The sequence below is a fragment of the Lutjanus erythropterus genome, chromosome 3, assembly GCF_056507025.1.
Source record: "Lutjanus erythropterus isolate fLutEry1 chromosome 3, fLutEry1.hap2, whole genome shotgun sequence".
In the NCBI taxonomy this organism is placed as follows: domain Eukaryota; kingdom Metazoa; phylum Chordata; class Actinopteri; order Lutjaniformes; family Lutjanidae; genus Lutjanus; species Lutjanus erythropterus.
Genome location: NC_139319.1, coordinates 3,930,419 through 3,955,930, shown reverse-complemented (window position 1 = coordinate 3,955,930; position 25,512 = coordinate 3,930,419). Strand labels below are relative to the sequence as shown.

At 38.9% G+C, this 25,512-nt stretch overlaps 1 long non-coding RNA gene across 1 annotated transcript in view; it reads right to left on the bottom strand.

Moving 5' to 3' along the window:
* The window catches only part of LOC146329463 (uncharacterized), a 59,898-nt gene extending 35,251 nt beyond the window's left edge, over positions 1 to 24,647 (bottom strand). The window contains exon 1 of the long non-coding RNA XR_014769819.1: positions 24,345 to 24,647. This is a non-coding gene — a long non-coding RNA (uncharacterized LOC146329463). The remainder of the gene's footprint in view (positions 1 to 24,344) is intronic.
* Between the last annotated feature and the right edge of the window lie 865 nt (positions 24,648 to 25,512).

The window sequence follows — 25,512 nt, the reverse complement described above, 5'->3', positions numbered from 1 at the left end:
TGCCAGAATATTTCAAACTTACAAAACCAGAACAGTGATCTGCAAAAAAAAGATGGCACTGTCAGTTCATTTTTAACAGACTGTTGTTTTTATTCTTTTGCTTTTAGTTACACTTTACGCTGCTTGCATTGGAAACGCAGTCGTTTTCTGACGCGGGCGTGCGACAGTAGCCTTCAGTACTGTAAATGTCTCAGGATCGAGCCAATGGGATGGGCAGCAATATTTGTCAGTCGGAAAATGGCGCAGACTTAACTACCTGTACTAGATGTAATTTATAGACTATATATACAGTATATAAAATATATGTCGACTTGGTCAGCAGAGACCAAGTGCCATACCTCAATCTCAGAATAATGACTCCTTTCCGTGCCTCGTACTTTATGTATACCTTACCTGGGAGCCTGGCGAAGGGATAGCCGATACTCTGGGAAATATAGTATCCTCTGCTGTTTCTTTTCTTTTATTATCTGTTCGTTTTTCTTTTCTTTGTTTCGCCTCCCTCTTTGCAAAGGGAGGAGGGAGACGCTTCAAGTGTCTGACTGACCAATATTTGCCACCCTACCTCTTTTCAGGTATTTTTTTTTTTTGCAACAACAAAACCTTGTAGAAATATATAATGAGCAACAGATTGAGGTAAAAGAAAGACCCACAGGGATTATACAGCTATTCCTGTTCTTAGCGCTGGATGGGGTTGGTGTGGGAGGGCTGCAAAACCTCTCATTTCTTCCTCTGAAAGTCAAAACATTTTGGGATTCAGTCGTCTGGTTTCACCCTGGAGGCGATAAGTCAGGTCGGTCCCGCCCTGGTCTGAGAAAGTACAAGCTGTTTTTGTTCACTGAGGTTTTTTTCTTCTTCTTTTTTTTTTTTTTTTTGATTTACTGTGTGTTTTTAGGTGTAACATAACTCCAGGTTGAAACTTGACAGGGGGATTTTTTTTGTTTTGTTTTGTTTTTTTTATTTCTCACACCCAGAGAAATCAGAGACCCAGAGGGGAGATTGGGGGACAGGTGGACAAGTTAACCTTCCTTTATCTGCTGTCTTGTAAAAGAAAAATATCCTATCCAAAATCTTTTACACTGCATTCCAAAAAAAAACACCCCACACACAGGAAAATGTACCTTTATATGATGAAAATGAAAAAAGCTATATACTTATGAATATATATGTATTTATTTTACTGTTTTTTGCATCTTCAGGTAAACCAATCAATTTCTCTTTTGCTTTTCTGGTTGGTTTTTATTTGATTTTTATTTTTCTTCTGAGTGAAAGACTGTCAAAAACGTGATAAAAGAAGAAAAAAATGTCAAACAGCAACTACTGTAACCTCACTTAGTAGACGCCACGTGACGCGCCATTTTGTTTCAGGATGGCGTGTGATGTTGCGGGCTACCAGGAAAGAAAGACCCATAATGTATATGATTGCCATGCTCCTCTCCACGGAGAGGTTTATTCTGTTTCTTTTTGTGTCACGCTGCATATCTGGTTGTCATTTATACCTCAGGTCCGACCACTTCAAAGCAGCTGATTGTACATTAGAAACACACACACACACACACACACAAAGAAGAATCAGGATTTTTAGTACGGCTCGTTTCCAGATTTTTAGATGTAACCGACAGAAGCAGTTTTTGAATAATTGTTGTTTCTTGTTGTCGTCGTTCGTACTGTTGTTATTCTGATGACATCTTTTCCTTTCTTTGTTTTCTTATAAAAAAGAAAAGACAAATTGTTTAAAAGCCAGAAGCCAGGTTTCTGTGAATACAATGCTGTATTCTCTCTAGCACATGCAGCCATGGAAGAGCAGAACGCACACACATATAGAGACATGACGCACCTACAGCAACATACACTCTCCCTCCTCATCAGGTAGCCACACTTTGTGTGGGCGGGTTATATGTATAATTATGAAGCTGGGAGTTGTTTCTCTTTTAGAAGCAGGTGGGTGTGTTTTGTCCACAGCCTGCAGAACATCAGCCCTGCTTGCTGATTTTGATCTGGCACACTGGGACACTGCAGGCACTGCCTCTGTGAAAATCACTGTTTTGTTTCTTGCTTCAACAAAGACTTCTTTTCTTCCTTGAAAAAAAAATCCACCAACAATCTTTTTGTTAAAGCAAAACTCCTCCCTTCAGCTGTTCTTTTATATGTGACCATTCTGTGATGTTCTGTTCATTCCTGCAGTTATGTTTGTTGTCATTTCACTTTGTCTTTTTATATCTTTCCCTTCAACCTGCCTAGTTTATTACTGCTGCTGTCAGTGATTGCCTGCAGTTTTACGGTTTACTGTGAAGGTAGCCATGCCCTTTTGACAGTACATTCTTTAATGCCTACTTAGAGAGTCCGTTTAGAGGAACACTTTTCTTTATTGTCTGGTTTGAAAAATGAGATCTCACATTCCGACCTGTGATCAAGCACAGGATAAAAACGTTTTCCAGTTTAGAAAACAGAGAAAGTTGCTCTCCTGTTGTGTCTCGTGGCTGCATTGCATGCCGGTCCATCGGGGTTGCTGTGGCTTTAGAAATTGGAATTGCCACAAGACACAAGCTAAAAATAGATGCAGGGATGCAAAGAACATCTTCAGTAGCTATACCCTATATATCAGGTCAGGTTCTCAGTATAGAGTCTTGGACTTTTTCAGTAAATAGTCCAGGTCTGGGCTTAAATCCCTGTCTGAGAAACTGCCTGGTGTGTTTTTGGATGGATTTTTCTTTTCACTACATATCCAAGAAGACTGTCTCTGTCTTGCAACACAATCTGTCCTCCTTTTTAGTGCATTTTCTAAAGACAGTAATCAGCACATGCACTGACAGTTACAATTCTCCTTGTGTGTTGTAAGCTTCGCCATGCTGTCATTTTTTTCCCCTCAGACATTTGTCAAAGCGACACTAACAGATCTGTTAAAATGTGCATCTCCTCTGTCGTGGAGTGCTATGCCAAGTGTTGTAAATGTCAAAGCATTTGTGAAGATGTGACAAGCTCAGTAGTGGTCTGGCTTTGAAAACAGAGCTGAGTACAGATCTTAAAGGCCAGACACGCCTCTGGGATGATGCTGATGTGCAGCAATCAACACAACAGACACCTTCACTCCCTTCCATTGTAATTTACTACACAAGAAATTTAGCAGGGGCTTAATGGACTGGAGGAAATTTAGAGAAAATGTCAATTCTGGACACGGTTACAAAAAATCTGACTCAAAAGATAAAAGTCAAAAGATAAATTGTTCAAAGGTGACGGTGTGAACAAATATTTTCTAATACAACTATAAGGTGAGAGTAAGCAGAGTGGTACCTGTTAATCAAAACTGAATTAGGATCTTGATAACAACACCTTGAATTTGCTGTTCAGTCTAGTATTTACTGATGATCTTTTAAAAAATTGTGTGCTTTCAAAATAAGAAAATCAACACATTTACTGTGAGATGTTGAATATTTTTACGTGGCTAAATTTATATTCAAACCGCACTCCTTAATTGCTAACTGCAGCCTGGTTTCTCTCCTTTCACATTATTCAAAGCTGTTGATTTCTAAATTCCAACCCTGGCTCAATAATCTGTGCATTACATGGACCACACTTAATTCTTACTCATATTTACTCTAATGATGCTGCCAGGAAAAAGTGATTATATATTTGTTGTTCTTCAATCAGTGGGATCAGGAGTGCCTTTTGAATACTCTAATCACAATCTCAAATCTAATCATTAAGGGTTAGTTTCTTAATCACGTATAATCTAACCACCCGAGTGAAATCACAGAGCGGTTGCTTCAAGAACAACATTCTTCTGTTGAAGCAAAATGTCATTTGAGATTCGGGTCAAATTTGTTGGCTTAAATTCCCAGCCCCCCCCTGTGATTATGTTGCACTGTGAAAGACTCGCAGGCAGACATTTTCTCACACTGGCTGTTCTCGCCTCCGACGAGCCTGCGGTGCTGGCGTGCGTCTCACCCCTCCGCCTCGTCAGAAAGCCTCCTTACAGATGGCAGACAGACCGACCATCAGATAGACATGGCGGTCTGAGGAGGTGGATGGGAGTGCGAGGCTGAAATCTAAGTGAAGTACAGAAGAATAAAGGCCGCTGAAGGTCGCCATCCCCACCCCCACGGCACAGTTAAACAACAGGCTTTTAATGGAACGATGCTGAAATTCACTTCACAAACGAGTGTTACTTCGGCACGCCGTGTCTTTGATGAACAGGTGACGCTTTCGCTGAAACTCCACTTAGAGAAGGGAGGGGATTATTAGGGACAAAATATCAGACCTGATGTGCAGGTTGAAAAGAAAATTAGAAAATGAAAGCCAGGGCTGTGTGAAGGGAATCTGGTCAAAATGCTCTGTGATAGAGTGCATTTCCTAAGGCGCCCTTGTGTGTTGCCATGACAATCTTGCAGCATTGTTCCCATGTGGAGGTGTGTCTGGCCCTTTAGAGCCACCTACATGGACCAGCTGGTCTCTGTTGTTCTGAACTCAAATCCAGCTCTGCTAACACTGGTTTATCTCCTGCATTCGCATATGCACATGGTGGTTTTGGTTCCTGTTTGGAGAATTTAGTACAACTGATGCCATCTTGTTGTTTAAAAAAAAACAAAAAAAAACAGCCGTAATGCCTAGACGCAGCTTCTAACACTGATCCATCTGGCTTTGTCCAGTGCATTTTCAAAAGAAATGCTGTTGACAGATTCTACAAATTCTTTGTCCAACACTGGCGAACAAATATTTACCACAGAAGGTCTGTTATCTTCCTCTCATGCCCTCTTTCCCTTCATTCCTTCCATCAAATCAGACCGTCTTGCTCTCATTTGTATCCATGTGATGCATCGTATGTGAGCATGTCTTCGTCCTTCCCTTTGCTTGTCTCTGAGATGCTCTGTTGTTTCTGCTACCTTGGTCTGTCACAAGGACTTGCTTGTGGGGATCTTTCCAGGTGCTGACTGCATCGGTCAGTCAGTTTCACGCAATTGATTTGAAAACTGAAGCACAGTCAGTTATTGCTAGTGCAGTACCATTTTAAGCACTTCATAGCATTTCTAGGCCTTATAAACTTTTGAGGTCAGGTTGGCAGGTTCAGAACGGTTTTGATTTGAAGTTAAACGCAGCACGGACTTAGCTGGATGATTTGTCAGGTCACCAACTAGCGGTCCTCTGATTGTTTGCTGAGCATTGTGATCTCCTGTTCTTGTTTTTCCTCTCAGAAATGTGTCAGATCTTGATTGTCCTGTCACTCAAAAGTATGCAGTTTCTAGAAATGCACCGTGATGCTGCTGCACTGCCATCGGTGGTTGGGTAGGGCCACGCATCCCCTTCCACACCCCTGTAAACGTTGTTTGATTTTATTGTCACTTTCTTTGATGAAAAGTCATAAACCCTTTCCTTTCCCTTCCCTTCACCTTCGCCCCCCAACTATTTGTCATCCTTTCAGCATCCTTGGTCACTGGAGCGTGAGCGCCATGGGGCTGACAGACCCTCGTTTATCCCAGGAGAGATGGGGTGTTCCTGGGCAGCCCCAGGTCCTTCACCTCTTGATCAGGCCTTTTCATAAACCTCACTGCCGCCTCTTGGGATTGTAAACACAGCCCAGAGGCCTCCGAGCACGGTCTTCCCTCTAACTTTCTTTTTTTGTTGTTGTTTTTTTTATCTTTTCACAGAGGCTTTGCCACACTCTCCTCTGATGAGGAACTTGCAGATTTAGATTTTTTTAAGACAGGACTTGAGGTTCTTTTAACAAGGGTGGTCATTATCTTCTGCAATATTGCTAACTGTTTCTATAAAAAACACACTAACATACGACATCCATACAGTATGTTTGGCAGTCGGTTAATATTTCAGCCATGGTGAAAATTTTATGAACTCTCCACAAAAGAGACTCAATATTTTAAAGGTTTAGCCGTTAATGTTGTATGATGTCTCTGATCTCTTGTTTTGATGTTTCAGGATAACGGGCTCAGGCTTAATTTTTTTAGTTTCTGGGTTTAAAAATGGAAAAATGAGAAAAAAAAATCAGCTAATGAGCGGGGTTGTGTTTTGTTTAAATTGCCAGTGCATTGCTGTGATCCTCTTGTAGCTTCTTTTTTGCCGTCTTTCAAGTTTTGTCGTCTTCTGCATTTGATCTTTGGTGTCTTTGACGACCACGTACCTTCTCTGTTACCTATCAGTTGTGAAGTCTACACTACATGCAGATAACCACACCAGCCAGTGTATTTATAGTCGAGCTGAGGAGCGACACTGGCTCCTGAGCACGATCGATAGTCAGGTCAGACAGACCGGCACTCGGTGAGCGGATATCGGAGTTCAGTCCTCAGCCAGGAAGTTTGGCAGTACAGAAGATTAAATGTCATGCAGATGATTCCCACTGCCATAACAGAAACTATTCAGAAACTCCTTTGTGGAACACCTCAAACTCATCTGGCTGAAGTTGACTTGTGAAAGCCAGAACATCATCACTTAAAAAGGGTCTTTGAAAAGCCTTTTTTTTTATTATTATTTTTGACTGATTCTGTACATTATTTTCAGCCAAATACTTTTTCAGTGCTTTATAAACAGCAAGGATTGTAAATATGAATAACTCTTAGCAGGGGAGGCTCATGCGGAGCTCACTTAACAGTCCACCTTGTTGGTCCTCTGGAGATCTAACTCAAAAGACTTGGACTGTTGCCTTCCCGAATGTCTAGATTAAGAAAAGCTGCTCGTAAAAAGACAAAACCAGAAAAAAAAAAAAACGGGCGCTTTGACTGAAACCGCGTTCGGGAAAGTAACGCTGAGTGTTTGTTCTTTCTTTCAGTCTTTGATAATGTTTTCCATCTTGGTGTTTCTTGGTGTGCAAAAATGTAAAGAAGAAGAAGAAAAAAAAACTTACAACACAGAATACCTCAGAAAAGAAATCCATGTAACCTTGACAACCTCCACATATTGTCAGATCCTGTCCATCAACATTCATCTCCTGGGCACTTTCACTTGCCATCCTTTGTCTTTTGTTTTCCCCCTCTTGCTTCTTTCGCCATGCAGTGCGTAGCGCCCAGTGGAGGTTCCATAGCTTTTTATACCGCTTTTGGTTTCACATCCTCATGTGTGTTCTGTCTTTTGATTTGTGAACATTCTTGGTCTCAAACCTTTCGCAGCCCACCTTGCTTTCCTCGAGTAAAGGATGGAAAGGAGGTTGCTTTCGAGACAATTTGATTGCAGAGCTCTGACAAAATCCACAATAGTCCCTGCAAAAGATGGGATTTCATCAAAACAAAAAAAATCTTCCCCCCTCTTGTTTTTAAAAGTGGGTTTGCTGAAAGAATGAAGACCAATACGTGGAACACTTGAAACCACACAGTCCCCATGTTGTTCCTTTTGCATACCTCTTTATCTAGTTATCTACTCTTTATCGTTGTTAAAAACTGAATGTAAAAAAAAAAACGCAAACACAACTAACCTCTAATTTAACTATACATATTTAAGAATAAGAAATACTCTATATGTGCACATAGATATACCTATACAAGCCCCACACAGACACAAACACAAATGCATATGTATATACAAATCTCTAATGTCATATACTTTTATCTTGAAAAGGAAGAGGATGAGCCTTTTCCAGTAATGATTCAGGGAAACAATACAGAAGTCCAGTGCAGTATGTTAGGTAAAATCACCCCCACTCTGTTGCTTTTGGTGTTCGTTTTCTTACTCTGTTCTTGCTTGTTATTTCCCCATGATGTAGCATAGGGCAAAGGGGCAGGGCGACTTGAGTTTTTTGTTAACAGAAGAAGTAGTGGAAGTAGGATCTAGTGTAGTTGTAGTCTTTTCAAGCCTGATTATGTGAAAATGGGGGGAGGGGGGGGCGGGAGGCTTTTTTTCTGAAGCGGACACTGTAAAGACAGTATATTTATGAAGATGACTTGGACGTGAGTCACACGGGGGGGGATGAAGGGTTGCGGGGGGTGGGGTGTCTTCAGGACAGTTGTATATAGAACTGCTTTACCCATCAACCCTCACCTGTCTTTTTCACAGGTGAGGTGGAACTGTATATTGAAGGCACTGAGGAGGAACGGTTTGTGTGTTTTTATGTCTAGAAAAGTCAAGACTGTTTTAAATGAAGGAAGTGGAGGGGGTGATGATCCTGTAACAGACAGTGAAGTCGTTAGAAAACGCATCTCCCTTAAGCTTTCGCTGGGAGCGACGGACGGACGGTTTCGTGAACGTTGACCCTCTCGATATTTTTGCATGCTGGTGTACATACCCCTGTATCAGTCCTTTTGTTCGAAGAGGCTGGTTAATCCAAAAGCGCTTTTTTTTGGATGTTGTCCGCAGGACAGATTCTGATGTTTTGAATATGAAATATTGCCCCTAAGAAAAAAAATCCCTTTCCTGAGAAGAAGAAGCACCTAAGGTGTTTGTTTGTCACTGCAACAGCTTTCGTAGTGGTTTTTGGCTAAAGCTCTTTTGCAATCATTTTTTTCCTTGTGTAAAGTAACAAAAAAAAGTGTGTATGAGTGTGAATCTGTGTGGCTGTGTACGAATAATGTGAAAAGCTTGCTCTTTTTATTTTTCCTTAGTTGTTCTTCAACCATATTTTAAATTCAGAGCTGTTTTTAAGAAACATTAATCTACCTTTGCTCTTATGGTAACTCAATGGAACAGTGTACAAGTTTGAAAAATTGCATTCTCTGAACGTATCCTGGTTGTCTGTAGGAAAAGATGCCTCTCTCTGGGCGCCTTACAGACCCAAATTACATTACCCAGACACCCTCAGGGACCCTCGACAACACTGCTCTCACTCTTATTCAGGTACTTCATCTACACCGAGGCCTAGCAGTGATCAACCTAGACTATAATTTAGTTTCAATAGCCTGTTTCTATGAAGACGAAAATTATCGCCAAAATCTTAAATGAACAGAAGCAGTTTTTCTCGCCCTCAGAGTTTTGTTAAACTTTGTGTTCTACTCATGGAATTACTTATTTTTCTATCATTTTAGCTGTCTCTTCTCTGTTTTTTTTTTTTTTTTTTAATCTCTGGATAGTTTTAATATCTTATGAATGTCAATCTTCTTCTCAGTTCAGGACTGCTGAGTCACGCACTCTGTTCTCTCCTGACTCGTGTCAGGTGCCATGGCTTTTAGCATCGACGCAACCGTCTGGTATTGTGTGGCTACAAAGCACCAACGTAACGATGACTTACACCAAGCTAACCTCTTAAAACAAACATTTCATACAAGGGCACAAAACAGTGGATTGGCTTTTAAATTGTGTTTTAAGCCTCCACAATCCTACGTACAGTATGTTGGTTCAAAAAAACTGAGAGCGCTGCAGTTACAGTACGCCATGTTCAGGTATCCGTCTGGTTTAAGTGCTAACTTGACTAAGTTTTTTCTCTCCACCGCCAATGGAGTTACACACAACAGAAGAATGTGACAGATCTGCCTTCAGTTCTTCTTAAGCTTCAGGGAAAACTAATCAAGCCTCACTCACTGCTACTTAAACTAGGAAAATGGCGGAACTTACAGAACTGTAGAACTGTGAAGGAACAAGGCAAGAAAGAGAAAGGTCTGTCTTGCAGTTTTCGGTGAAATTGTTCTTATTTGTTCGCTGACTTTTTACACAGCCACTCTTCTCTGCTGTGATTGGTCGAAACCTCTGCTGTACGTCATTAAGTGTTTATGTTGCTGCACACAGCTAGGCCGATGCCATGAGTTTGGAAGTCTCCCGTAGACTTTAGAATCAGATTTTCACTAAGAACTAGTCATGAAGAAAGTTATTTATTGGCCTGGTCTGGAAGGACAGGAGTGTATTTTGAATTTTGCCTAAATTTTGTACCTCTTACAACAATCAGTGACGTTTGGTGAGAACTGTGTGAAGACTCTTATAAAATAAGTTGTATTTCATGTTGTAAGAACTCTTAAGATTACTTTCTACATTCCTGATGTTGGCTTTGGTAGTAAACTGATTTTGTTGTGATAGAGATAGCTCTGATTGGGTTGGAAACGGCTTGTGATATTTGGGTAGATGCAGAAGTGTTGTCCAGGGGTTTGGACTCTAGTTTGGGTAGAACAACAAACCTCTTCTTTTCTTCGGTCTTGATTTCTGTCCTGCTGAGGTTTCTAACGTTTCGTAATCTCACCTCGGTTCTTAACGGGTGGCTGGACGCCCCACTGCAGGGCCTGCTGGGCTTTTTCCTCTTTTCCACTGAGATTTTGTTTTTGGGTTTGACGATATACCTCATTCCTTCAGTCCAGCGGGCCCTAGGGGGCGCTGTGCCGATGCTCAGGACGCCCAAGCCCCCTTTCACAATTTGGTCCCACCTGGACTGTACCTCTCACAAACACATAAAAACACAGACACACACACACACACACACACACACACACATACACATACACACACACACACACACACACAGGTTCTCCAAATACCCCAATGGACCTCATTTTTTCAATATCTACTGTTTACAGTTTGACAAAAAAATTGTATAATTTAAAAAATATTTTTCTCATATTGTAGTTTTATTTATGTACAATATTTTTTTTTGTTTTCGTTCTTATTTTGTACCTTGTGAGTTGGACTTTTATTCTTCTAGGCTTATATTATCGATGTCCATGTAAATGAGCACTTAACAAGGATCACAATAATTGGTTTTAGTTTGATTGACTGCACTATTTTATTTTCTCTTTCTCTCTCCCTGTTTTGAATGCAAAATCTGATTTTCTGATTGGGCTGATGAATAATAAATTGTCTCATAATGTCTGTGATTTTTTTGACAAAAAAAAATGAAAGATGATGATTTGATTTCCTACAGTCTTTTTTTTTTTAAACTTCATTTTGCATTGAACGTCAGGCGACGCTGATTAGATCTGTCTTTGTGCATGTGTAAAATATTTTACTGGTTATGTTATATTCAATTTGGTAAAAAAGAAAATTGCCATTTTTGCCACACATTTCAGCTGTAACGTTGTGTAAGGTAGTATTCACTGGATGCTAGAACCTTCTTTTCAAAACCACTATTCTTCTAATAAATTTTGTTGTGAAAATAAAATGTCAGTCTCTTTTGTCTTGATTTGTTCTCATACGTGTGACTAACTGGTGCTACTATGTTGAGGACATTAAAGTTACAGGTGTCTGAGTTTCTCCAGAGACAGACATACATCTAGTCCTAACTGAAGGCACACGGTTGACCTCTGACCCCTCCCCTCCTTGGGTGAACAGCCTAGATAAGCAAAAGGTCCTCAGAGGTTAAGTGCTGCCCCTCTGAGGGAACAACCAGGAAATAAGACAGCATCCCTCTCACTAAACAGACTCCACTCCACAAAAATACTCCTTTATAAGTTCAAGTCTTGCACACAAAAATTAACCAAGAAAAAAAACCTTCAATATGAAAATCTTACTCTTTCAAAGTGTTAAATTAATGATGCATTTTTATATGTAAAAGTTTACATGACATACCATTTGGTTAGGACTGGGTGGCATGGCCTAAAATTTATATCAGGGTATAATTCGGAGCACAGAAGGTAACGGTATATATATCACAGAACATTTTTACATTTTTATTAAAATTTCAACATACATGCTTCTGAAGGTTTAGAGCACTGACATGTCATCTGCAGGTCATTAATTACTGTACTCTTAACTGTATGACCAGGACATATTTCACACAGTACAGAGGTATTTTATGACCATTTAATCTGCAAAATTGGAACAATAAGGTATATCAGGTATTACTACCCCTTATACCACTGTGGTCCAATATCATGTGCAGATGATCATTTTCTGCTCGTTGTCTGACTTTTCACACCCGAAACATGTTCATATAAAGCAAGATACACCTGTCTTTGTACCGATTCCTTCTCCTCTTTCTCATATACATTGTTGTGAATTGTTACAAACAGGCTAAAACCAAAGCTGTTAAGATTAATTTGCCACATAGAAGTCCAATAAAGCTCTGCTGTTATCCGTTCCTTTAACATTTTGGTGTAATTTATTATCACGCAGCAGTGCTGCCCTGCTTTCTGTGTCGGGGCAGCTCCTCCACATACACTCTCACTCACGGAGCAAAGTCAGACGTGAGGCTGTAGTGCAGACTGTGAACCAACTAAGTTGGAGATGGAAAAAACGCTAATGAAATATTTTAATCTGCTCTGTCCACAGCCTCAACCACTGTTTTACACAAACACACTAGCTCGACTCTGCAGCGCTTCATTTCCAAACAAAGCATGATGGGCTCTTACGTTATTGAGGCAATTAAGCTGGCACAGGCTGATGACGATGTATGTGTACTCTATACTGTTTATACCCTCCATATTGGGTAAATTCATTTACAATATACTTCATATGTTGACATTTTTGCTTTGCTATGACCATCTGACTTAAGAGTCTCCATTCAATGTGAAAAAAAAATGGTTGCAAAATTGTACATACATTGTCACACTCCGTTTTGTCTGGTTGTTTTGTCTGTGACTTTCTGATAGACTTGCACCGATTTCAACTTTCTTAGCCGATTCCGATTTCCGATTTTTGAGGGGTCTGACCTACCGATTCCGATTTTGGTCGGTTCCAATTTTCAGTCTTTCTAAGAACTGTAATTGACAGCATTCACAAACATTTTTGCAACTTTTCTTGTAAATATGTTCATAATAAGACACTGACTATTAAATATTCATTTAATACTTTCTCCAAAATCATCCAGATTACAACCAGGCCTTATTATAATTTTATATTAAGATTATGAATTGGGTGAACGTGATCTCGCAAGATCATCTCACAGGATTTCGTGGGACGCGATTTCACATGATCTTTTGTGGAAGCGGATGTAAACAAACCGGAGACTAATGCGGTGCAACAGTTTGAAGTAAAACTTTGCCGTGAGAAAAACAAACACAGAAGTTAAAGGAGTCTGGATGAGAAAATGTTTGAGGACACACATCAACACAGGTTGTTTATTCTTCAGCCAGAACAGGAGGTGAGATTTTAACTGTCCCTCTGTGAACAGCAGTCTGCTGCTAGCTTGCTAGCATTAGCCTGAAGTGCGAGAGAGTTTACGGCTGTTTTGCAACATTGTCAGCTGCTCTGTCTCCATGTAGACTGTCTGTCTTCTCTTTATCCTGTTCTTGGAATCTGTCTCTGACACCAGCTTCAAGCAGACGTGTGTCAGAGTGTGTAGCTGTTATCAGCGCTGTGTTGACGTCACGGTCAGTTTGTCTGCTGCGCGCATGACGTGACCATCGTGCAGAACATGTGTGTGACAATGACGGGCACAGAACCGGATTTGTGACGCTGACCGGCCGGTCACCGGTCAAGGCCAGTCACGTGAAAACCGTCCCGATTCCGAGTATTGCCGATTAATTGGTGCAAGTCTACTTTCTGATCTTGATCTCCAAACTTGGCCTGTTTTCTGTGGCTCTTGTTGGCACTGCAAGACTAATTTTACCATTCATTTTTCAGTGTTCCTGATATATTGATTGGCTTCTGGCAGTTCACCACAATCTCAACATTGATCGCCACATATTGATTTTCTTTCTTTTTTTTACTACTTAAAATGGGTAAAATCTTATTTCATTTGTAGAGCTGTGTGCAGTGCATTGATTTGCTCAGCCATCCCTCTCTCTCTCTGTCTCACAAATATTTTGACCCATCTGTGAGCGCCGCCTCCTCTCCATGAATACTGAATTAAAACATGATCAGGCACGTGAGGTACGATTGTTGTTGGCTTTTCTCCAGAGAGAGAAGATGGCAGGCTGAGTTCCTACATAGAATCAGTCAGGAGTTCACAAATGGTTAGTAGGCTATCACAAACACCTCTGAGAAAATTTTTGCAAAACTGATGCAGTTAAGTCAACTCTGACAAGTTAGTCTATGTTCTTAACTGGCGCTGTCAATCACTGAGGCTCAACTCTTCAAATAAACTATTAGCAAACAAGCGTGTAACAAGCTAAAGCTAGTAAGGAAAGCTTGCAATATTTTGTTATTTGATCCCTAATATGTTGTGAAATTGGTGATTTTAATCTCAGAATGAGGATACAGATGATGCTGAGACTTCTGATGAATTACGGAACCAAGTCTGGTGGTCCAAAGCCAAAAAGTTGTCGGTAGAATTTAGCATTTTTTAGTCTACAAAAATTGATAACAGTCCTACCACATTGGAGCCAAACATCACAAAAACATTTGGGAAGCTCGGAGAGTGATACTGCCTGTAACAACAATGAATTACAGCAGCAATTTAGCCCGAGGCAATGCCAACAGCATAGTGTCCAGGACACACCCATCAATTTGTGCATTTACATGCACCTAGAGAGAAAGTTAACACTAAATACCCCTTTTTGAGCTAATAGACTTTATCACTTTATTAGACCATCTATTGAGCTTGGTTCCACTTTAATGTTTATTGCAACATTCCTGTTTACTAAAAAAAAAAAAAAGTGAAAAATCAAAGACTAATACCCTGGGACACTCCTGCCTGAGGTTATCTGGTTTCTCCAATCACCTTCTCCAATTACAGAAACCAGGTTTCTAGTTTGCATGACATATAAGAAATCAGCTTACTGGAGAAAGAAAACCTTGTCCTGGTTATTTAACTGCCTCAAATTCACTGATTATGTAGCATTACAACAACATTAAAACAACAGTTAACTTAAGTAAATACAAGTTAAAGACCTTGATCCTGAAGCATGGACCCATTCAGAGTGATAAATTATTAACGCATTAACACAAAGGCAGTATTTTAATGTTGCAGGTGGTTCAGGGTGTGTAAATCACACACTGTTGGGTTATTAATTTAACAACATCTTTTATATTTTATGAAGTTACTGTTTTGTTATGACCTTTTGACCCAGAGCAAATGGTTGATATTGAAAGCATAATGGACAGAACTAAACTGACTGTACTGACAATGGCAGGCCTGGAATGGAGTCATTTTTAGTAGGGATGCACCGAAACCAGTCTTTTTCAAACTACAAATACAAGTACTTACATTTGGGTACTTGCTGATACTGAGTACTGATAGGAGTACTTAATAATTCTATTACAGTTCTTACAATAACTTTAAAGGCATGTTTTATTTTTATCAGATGATTTTTTTGTTCCTTATTAAACTGTGCAGTTTGCTGTGTACATGATATATTTCAGTATAATAATTACACAACATTATTATGGACTTGTAAACTTAAGAATTTATAGAATTTACTGTTACAAATGGTGTTATATACAATATTTATTTCATTATCATTTACAGCGCTTTAACTAGTATTTTAATCACACATTTACATATGTAGTATTTAAGTTTCTTCTTCATGTCCCTCTTGTCTAAGAGCTAATTAGTTCCTACCTGTCATTGTTTAGGGGGACAGGTATGAGTGTGGTGCCATGTGTGCAACAGTTTCGTTTACCCTACCACACTACTACTTCCAAGAAAAGACGGTTGCACACTGGTGGCAGCTGTGTTTTTTCTTCGGATTAATTAGTCGAGGCATTCATCTAGTTTATGTCCGCCGGGACTTATTGGACAGCAGCTAGCTGCAGTCTACAGGTGCACTCTGTGAAGTTGTTTCAGTTTTACATGGACTTAAAAGTTTCCAAAGTCACTGCGGTCATTAGTGGATGACGTGGAGGACAGCAAGTGTCTCTGGCTATTGCAGGAGTTTTGAGTAAGAGTACATGAGGACAGTATCAAACCAATACTCGATGCTGGTATCGACATCAATGCATCCCTAATTTTTAGGGCAGAACCACTATGACCTTTTATAAATTCAAATTTATTTGGGCATCGCCACCAAAATGTAGGGCATCGAGGGCAGCCGTACCTGACCTGCACCTGAACTGGGCTGTGTAGCAGCTAGAATCACATTGCTCCGTGTCTCGGTTGTGACAGTTTTATAAGGAAATACGAAACTTTCATGGCCATTTCAGAACAGGAATTAGCAAACTGGTCATATTTAACATAACAGGTGTGCTTCTGCAATGGCCCCTGAAGGCCACATGAGGTTAGCAGAAAAGGCCCTTAATTTTGAGAGGTGGGACCTACATCTCCTGGATGTGGCACATTCAAAAAAGCCTTGGGTATGGTGCCACTATCTGGAATCATCTTTCTGGACAACTCTAGTAACAAATAGGCTTTCAAAATAAATAAATAAATTTCAGTCTAAAATTGGCAAAACTCTGATTTAAACAGGAAACAGCTGATAGCAAAGATGAGGTAAACAAGTCTATGAGATTTAATGTCAGCTTTCTGCTCTTTTCGATTCTCAGTATTCATCAGACATTATTTTTTCAAAAGGTGTAGTACAGACAAGCACTGAAGCTCAGTACCCAGCCTGTTTACGCTAACTTGTGCTCCATTAGCCACAGTCAGACAATGTAGTTTCTATAAATGGCCCCTTAGAGAAGCTGAAACATGTTTCTGGATTTTTCCAGGAAATACAGAATAAGCAATGATCACTAGTTGAGTAGCTCTGCCTCCATATATTAGAGCCCAGTCCTGATCAGAGTCCTTTAATATTGGGTATCTGATACTTTAATTTACTTAAATGTTGATTACACTTCTGACTATGGGTGGGAATCTTTGACACCTCACGATTCAATTCACTTTCAATTCAGAGGATTATGATGTGATACTATTGATACTTACCAAAACCCATGAGGTAAACATAAACATATGAGTCATGTCATAATGTTGAGAATTGAGGTTTAAATTTCCACAGTGCATCTAAGAATTGATCATTGATTATTTCTGTCTGTCACTGTCTATTTGTCATGTGCTACTTGATCTAGATACAGAAATTGAATTGGGAAAATGCATCTCCTGAAATTGATGTGACATGATCAGCTTAAGAAACCAAATCACTCTGAAATTTATAGCTGTTTTTTAAACTAAACTGTGTTTTACAAGTAGCAAACTCCTTTAAGGAATAACTCAGTGCTTTGTGCTAAGACAGTGTACCCTTGAGAGACAGAGGGACAGCATGTGTGACATTGTAGTTATGAAAGTAGAAGTGCAGTAGGTGCACAGTTTAGGTTATTCCTGTTCAATAAATGCTACAATTCCTCAAGACCCCAGGGGGTTAACCTCAAAGTTAACAACAACGTCAGCAGCAACAGATTCTTTTAGTTTTCTCTCCCACGTGTCAAAAACAGAACTTCACCAACAAACTGTCTTACAGCAAATCACAATGTTACGATGGTAGAGGGCTCAGTGGCCATCGTCCATTGGCCAAACCTGATTGGCCCAGATACTAATCTTTGGGACTGTTTCTGCTCCACATGCACAAATGCAGTCATGCAAGCAAGGGGCTGTGCCAAGCACGACTGCTCAACACTCGCTCACTTGTTAAGTTGACTTTTGAGCCTTTGGAAGCATGGATGGAATAGATAGTGGCTGATGTCTCCCCCACTGATCTCATTGTTCATTAGACTCATAATTACAATAATAGCAAAGTAAACAATGACCACAAGTCATCTCATATACCAGAGGCCTGGCCAAGCTTTGTATATTCTCTGTCAATTCTAACTAAAGCTCTAAAAGTGTTTTTTGGGACAGCTCTTCTCTTTACTTGTGTCAGTGGGCTGCACGTCAGTGTTGTTTAGCCTGTAGTCCTGGTGCTTAAAGGTGTAATTCAACCGATGAGATAATTTCTACCAGCGGACTATCTCAGCCTCTGAGGAACTAAAACTCCAATCGAACGGTTATTCTCTCTCCAGATCACCTCTCACTCTGCTCGCCAACTCTTTGTCTTTCTGTATCTGCTCCTCTCCCTCTCTCTTGTCTCTTTCTTTTTACATAAGTGTCTCTCTCTCTCTTTCACTCTGTGCTGCAGGGCCTGAGGAAAGAGGCCTCTGCGGCGGATGGAGGCAGAAAAAGACAAATAACTTTTCAGGGCACAGGAAGTAGGTCATCCTCCTATCAAATATTTATTTCTCACACTGTGCCTAAGGCTCCAAGAGGACTCCCTCTTTAGATACTGTATGTGTGTGTGTGTGTGTGTGTGTGTGTGTGTGTGTGTGCGTGTGTGTGTGGTTTCATACTTTGCTCATTTGCACATATATGGCTGCTCATGGTCTGTGTCTGACTGAATTTGAGTACAGAGATCTTGAATATTTGGAGGTTCCGCTCTCTTCAGGAGGTCTAACCTCATTTTTTTTCATCGAGTCTTTTCTTTATTAAACATATATTGAAATGGCTTTTCACCACAGCGTCTATATGTGTGTATTTGCACCGTGCATTCATTTTTAGTCTATTTTACAGTGCATAGGGAATTGGATGTTTAAAATTATGGAAAAGAAATGGAAAACAGGCACAAAAATCTGAATAATAATACTTTAACTGAAGCCTGGGTCATTGTACTCTTCACCTTTAGTCTGCATATAGAGTCCTTTGGAAGGATTAAAATTTTATATTTAAGGCATTTCGTTGCACTAAATAGCCTGAAAATTATGATTAAAGCACCTCAGCAATGTTATTTTTCACTGTACAAATTTTGAACAATTAGCCACCCTTTAACTTGTTGCAGACTGTTTTATAAATAAATGACAAAAACCTGAGCTTCTGCATTTCTTGTTTAATTACTGTTTTACTAAAAACATGCTGAGCCATGACCCCAAAAACAAGGCACATACCAAACCATGGTTTTGTGTGCCGTAACACGTGACTAATATCTTTCATTTCTTTTCCTTCATGGCTGAAAATGATTATTTTTTTCTGATTTGAGCAACTTTCATATGTGTTTGGTTTTTAACAAATCAATCTCTGCAGTCTGAATCGTCACACCACAAATTAGTTCTTGAAGTTTTGTCTGACAGAAGCCATGTTTTCCACTAATTCTGTTTAGTTATTGAGCATCTTTCTGTATTATCTTGACAAAATGGTTTAAGGGTCATGATATCAATAATAATAATAATAATAACGCATCTGATATTAATTTATCTCAGGCCATAGCAAATACAGGCAAAACTTACATGTAAAATGATGAAATCAAAGTTCAGTGCAATAAAATTTGTACTGCACGTTCTCACACTTATTTTCCATTTTAAATGGAGAAATACAACTTTATACAGTCTACAAGCAATGGATTAAATAAAATAAGTTAAGTGTTAAGTATGCATCGCACAGCCAGAAAAAGAACCTCCTATGCAGAGCAAGTAGGAAAAAAACTCAAAGTTGGACCCTGGTTATGCTTTACATCAGACAAAACTCTTCAGTTCTGAATAACAAAACCTTCCATTAGCCTAAATCTTTTTTGTTTCTAATTACAGCTTAGTTCAGCTTGGAATCAATCTCTTAGTCAACAGAATGTTGTTAAAATGATATCACTATATGATTAAAACATATCAAAGTCAATACAGTAATTATACTGAGTGATAATATTGAGCTCAAGAACACTTCAGCAGACTCAAGGCCTGAAGTTGAGGACCATTTACAGATTACAGCTAAAACAATTAGTCGATTAATCAATTAGTCCACAGCAGGTCACAGATTTGATAGGTCAGATAGGTCACAGATAAACAGAGGGGCAAAGCATTAAACATACAGAATGTATAAGACATAAGAGCAAACTGGCTTCACTAGGAGATTAATTTGTTAATTAATGTTAATTAATTAGGAGATTAATTTTCTAACCAATTTTGATAATATAATTTATATGATAATATATATGTATGTATATATAAGTAAGATGTACTTGGGACCTAACAAAGGACAGGGATACACCATGTTTTATGAATACAAAAAAGTAGGCAATTGCTGATACAACCTGCCAACTGTTATTACAAAGCGATGGTCAGCTCTGGATAAAGATGTCAAGCTGCTACCAGAATGTTCTTTATACTGAGGTTTGCTAAGAAGAGTAGGAACTAGAGATGGGCATCAATAATACTACTCTTATCAATACTCCTTATCAGTCCAGTAGTTTATTGACAGCCTACTCTTTTTACCTAAAAAAAACCACATATCCTTACATTTTGAATAAGCCTACATTTACGACAGGATTAGAATTTGTATTTAAAAATGTTTCTAGAGCAGCAACAGCAATGTTTACAAAAGCAGAGTCACTCTGGTATTTCTCTGTAAACAAACTGAAATTTTAAATATGATAAATAATATTCCTGACATTAACGACATTAAACACTGAGTGAAGTTAAAAAAAAGAGTGAAGGCTGCAGCCTCAGAAAGCAGGGAAGACAAAGAAAGACAAAGAAGGCAAAACAGTTCAGATACATATTGCCAGCTTTTGTTTTAGCTTGTTTATAAAAAAAAATATATAATAAATCACAATATAAAAAATCACAATGAGTGCTTTGTAGCTAAAACATGCCAGCAGTGGATGAGAGACTCCAGGCAAAGCAGCTGAAATTGAAAAGATAACATTACTGTAATTGTATGCTTGTTCAAAAGGAGTTTTGATAAATTATTCTTTTGGATTTTTTTTTACTTGTGAGGGTTGCGTTGCACTTACAGTAATGGGCATAGTTGTTATTAACTTGAGTATCTTACAAATCATGTTCTCTCCTCTGCTGTCTGCTCATTCTCACAAATTAGTATGTATTCATTAATGCAATCACTAGTAGCATTATTGATTCTTTTCAATATATATTTTTTTTCAATATTTAGCACCTGTGCTCCTGCAGCTGTTGGTGTGTTTCAGTAGAAATGACGAGCTTAGCTTGCAGCTGTCAAAAGCTAATACGTTTTGGCACTTTTTCCAAGTAGCAAAGTCACTAGAAATATTCTCCTCACCGTCCCTGAACACACCCAGTTTTCTCCCAAACGTCTGACTTGGCCTTCGACAACATATTGTCCACAATTTAGTATCCTCCACTAGCCATTTTTGCCTTTATGTCTTCCATTTCAGCTATAAGACAGCCTATAATGGCTGTCAGATCACATGATAATGTCTCATTGTTGAGCAGGATGTTGATACAGACTTTCACAATAAAATCCTTAAGGCTGATTAGACTCATTTGCAGATTTCCATGTCAAAAATACTGCACAATCACTTTAATTTCTAATTTCTCCAGGGGGAAAATGGTTGTATTATATGTAGTATTGACAAAAATATAGATATATCTATAAATACTGATACTGAATATCTGTAATGCTTTCAATACTTATTTATCGCAGTATCAATACACCGTTTCCAGATGCACTTTCTCTGACTCACAGCGCCGTCATCTTCTTGTCACTTGACTCATTTTCTAAATCTGTTGTCATGTTACAGCTTTGCCATATTTATCTTTTAATAAAAATCAAAAATTTTATGCCCTTAATGAGGAAGAGAAAATTAAAAAAAAGCTGTTGCTGCTGGTCACTGAACTAAGGTTAGGTCTCCATGTCACATTTATTATTTACTTATTAAGACTGACCAGTTACATGAAGCCAAGAAAACTCTCTCTTAGCTGTGGTCGTGCACAGTAGTGACTGAATGGGAAAAGGGACTTTTGGAAGCAGGAAAGCCAATGAAAAGAGTAAAAAAAAAAACATTATTTCCTGATTTTTTTCACAGCTATTATGTTCTAGGCACAAATAAATACCCCCGCACACCCCCACATCACAACACAACCCGGCATCTAATCATCAAAACACTGGATTCTGTCTGTGTCTGTCTGAGTGAGACGGTTGAAGGTTACTGAGAGCGACAGTGGGAGGCGGCGGCGACTACAGCTGGTGCCCCCCCACCAACAATATGCCACTGCTTAACCCTCACCCAATTATAAAAATTGTAAAATTGCTTGATTTTATGTTGATCAAATAATCAATTAATCAACTAATTGTTTCAGACATGAGAGGACACTGCGGAGAAGAGGCAAATATTTCATTTCTCACATTATACTAGCCATTAACTGCCTGCTGCTGCCATTTTTTCCAGTGTGAAATGATGGAGCAAAAGTGCAGGAGTAGCAACCTTGTGATAACAAGCTTTAATGGCTCCCATTGTGTCCTCCAGCAGAGTGCATGACAGAAATGTGCACTGAAGAAATGTACAAGTAGAAACATTTTATGTAAAATATTCTCCTCATTCCAACCTTTACTCTTGAGACATGAACACATCTCCTTCCTCGCTCTCTGTTTTTCAAATATACACTGACTGCTGTGAAAATGTCAGAGGCCCCATCAGAAACCCCTCCTGCTGTGGTGTGTGGTGGCTGGGCCCAGCAAGGCTCCCCATTACTGATTAATGGAACCGCATCAGCTCCATTCAATTAAGACTCAGCGCCAGCCCCATGCGGTCGTCTCCCCAGGCCTGTCTGAGCTGCGTTTAGCTGCGACACACCGAGGACGGCGGCTCCTAACAAGCTCCGATATAGGACTGATGGAGGAGCGGTGGAGGGTGAACCACCTTAACACAGTTAACCTACTTTTTTAAATGTCCGATTTTCCTTTTAAATAGTGTTTTAATCTTTGTCTGAAGTGCTTTGACTTGCCTTCATCTCTGAAAAGTGCTACACAAATAAACTTTTACCTTTCACCCACATACAGGACATGAATTATTAATACGCTGCTCCAGCTGCCGATACACAGGGTTCAGTGGGGTTTAGTGGTGATATGACTAGTTGATTAATTGATTAGCAGAGCTACAAGAAAATTTAAATAATCCATTAATCATTCAAGGTATTCACTAACAAAGCATTTGCTAATTTTCTATGTTTCATAGCACTACAAATGAAATATCTTTGGACTGCTGGTCAGACAAAAACAAGCAATTTGCAGGTGTTACTTTGAGTTCTAGGAACTTGTGACAAACCAAACAATTAAGAGATCAGTCTGAAAAATGGCAGATTAACTGATGTTGAAAATAATTGTTAGCTGCAGCCTTAGGGTTCAAAGTCTTAATTGGGTATGAACTGATATCCACTTGAATTTCTGCAGCCAAAGATTTCACGTTTTATTAAAAATTGTGTGCACTGTGTGTCATGATCAGACTGCTGTTACACAGAAGAGGCTACAGGTGTTTTTGACTGCAATGTTCATGGGTTGGTTTGGTTATCTGGACGCAATGCTAGACTGATAAACTTTTACACAGACAGCAAAATATATCTACAGTTGAATGCAACATAAACAGCCACTAATTTTTTCATTTAGAGACTAAATTAATTAAATAATCACAGCTTATTTCAAAACAACTGTCGACACATTTTCACAGATGTTCCCAAAAGGGCCATCCTCACGGTCTGACATCTCCTCATAATCACAACATCCACGGCTCAATTCTTTCGGTCTTTATACTATCAGCTATTGAATAAAAGTAAAATGCCAACCATTAAATGTTACTTAAGGAGCAGACAAAGGGTTTTCTTTTCTTGCTAGCCGTCACTGCTTCACTAGTATTAATTAAAATGATGAAATAATCCAGTCTTTGAGAAAAGACACTGATGCTTAAGCTCCTTTCTACAGATATCAGTGTATTTGATAATTAACTCAATCAGCCTCTGCATTTAATAACAAAACCACCACATACTACACATTTCTGTAGTTATCGCACACTTCCTCATATCGTGTAGGCCTAACACCAACCCCACTTCTAATGTCCACTACGTCTTTACAACATATATCTCTGGATTTAAGGATATAAAACAGATTACCATGAAACACAAATTACGGACATGTCCACCAGACTCCCTTTGCCAAACTGTATTTTTAACATAATCAGCCTCATTCAAACACAACAGAAACAAAATAAAGCTCACCAAAAGCATCTTGGTTAGTCTTTGAACTGTTCCAACAATCGCAAGCTTTGGTTTGGTCGAAATAAACCCTTCATTCACAGCATGAAGGATTGCAAAGCAGGGAGAGACGCTCCACATTGCTCTGATTTTTAGAACTGAATTAAAGAAAGATGCACAATTTTACTTCCCCTGATTTAGTTATAATCTATTGTTTTCACATCACAGATAATGAAGTAAGGTGTTAAAATGCGAGTCAAGTTTAGTGTGGTACACTGAACTGAAAATTAATGGAATATTAAAGGAATATTTGTATTAAGAGGCCAAATCTGATTTGACTGAAAACAAAAATCTGAGTCAAGGCCAACCCTTGTCAAACAGGAGTTAAGTTACTCAGCAAAATCAAAGTCAAATCAAAGCAGACTGAAGAAGAAGTGCAAACATTACATAAATGTTTAATCTCTCAATCAGGTGTTGTTTTTTCGTTTTTTTTTTCCTGCTCAAGCATAACTAAATGCTGAATTTTATTGATCTCCAGTTTATATCCAAACTGACCAATCTGTCACGTCAATCAAACCTTAGCACTAGCTACCTGTCTTGTTGTGCACTTAGACTAAACTCTACATGGACTGACAAGCTAACAACAGCTGATTACAGAGGCAAACAGACTAATACCAAACTCACAGCTCATTAAACCAGGAGTAAAGACACGCTAGCACAGTCTCTCTTACCTTAAAACATGTTTGAACTTCCTCTCCGCAGAAATGTCCAACACTGCCAGCTGATAAACTCCACAGGTTGTAGCTCCAACTTGCGAAGCGACCGTTAGCGGCGCAGTTCATTTGTAACCAGGGCTAACGGCCGGCTAAGCTAACGTTAGCTAGTCAGTAGCCTCAGTCATTAGCAGGTTAGCATTAATTTACGCTCCACAGTCACTGGTTGTTTGTTTTTCATTTTCTCCTTTCCCATAGTTTAAGTGTCAATTCTCTAACTTCCCTCCATCATTCAAAGTTTATTTAACGCGCCAACTGATGATTATCCGCAGGAACAACAACAGGAAGAGGCTCGACGTTTATTCTGCGTCTGTGCCGAGCAGCGACACCGTGTGGCGGCGGACAGTAACAGCAGGATTTATAATAAAGAAAGGCTCAAAAGAAAATAACATATTTACAACATAACATATAATATATAACATATATATATATATATTTTTTATTATTATTATTATTATTAGCCGGAAGTGTTTGTCAGGGGCAGATTTAAGAAGTTCACAATAGGTATTACAACACAAACACAACACAACTGACTCAGTCATATAGACATCTCAGTCTCAACAAACATTGTGCAACAGTCCAACCAGTGTCATGCTTGTGTCAGTAAGAAATGTTCTGTATATTTTTCATTTTATTTTAGTTAGTTTTGTAAGTATACAATATTGTTTCAGTTAGTTTTTTTGTATTTTTAATTTTTATCTCAGTAAACTAAATTTTTTTTCACACCTAGTCATAGTTTTTGATTTAGTTTTTGTTAACTATAATAACCTTGCTGCTTACCACAGGCACCACTCATGTTGTAATGTCATGTCAAATATGATCATTTCATGATATTACGTCAAACTAAGTTAATCTAATAAACTGTCTGAATCACCAAACAGGTATACATACTGTCTCGGATGAACACCTAAAATCAATATGTTGTTGATTATAGTGCTAGATATTAATTTGACAATGCTAGAGAGGTGAGGTATTTTACAGCAAAGCTTCTCATCCCTTTTTTGTCCTGCTGAGCTCCTCCTCCCTTTGTTTTATTCAGTGTTAATTAATATGAGTTATTTTGAAAATACAAGGAAAAGACTTCTCAACAAAAGTCCAGAACTATGAATCCAAACTCACCCTTTAA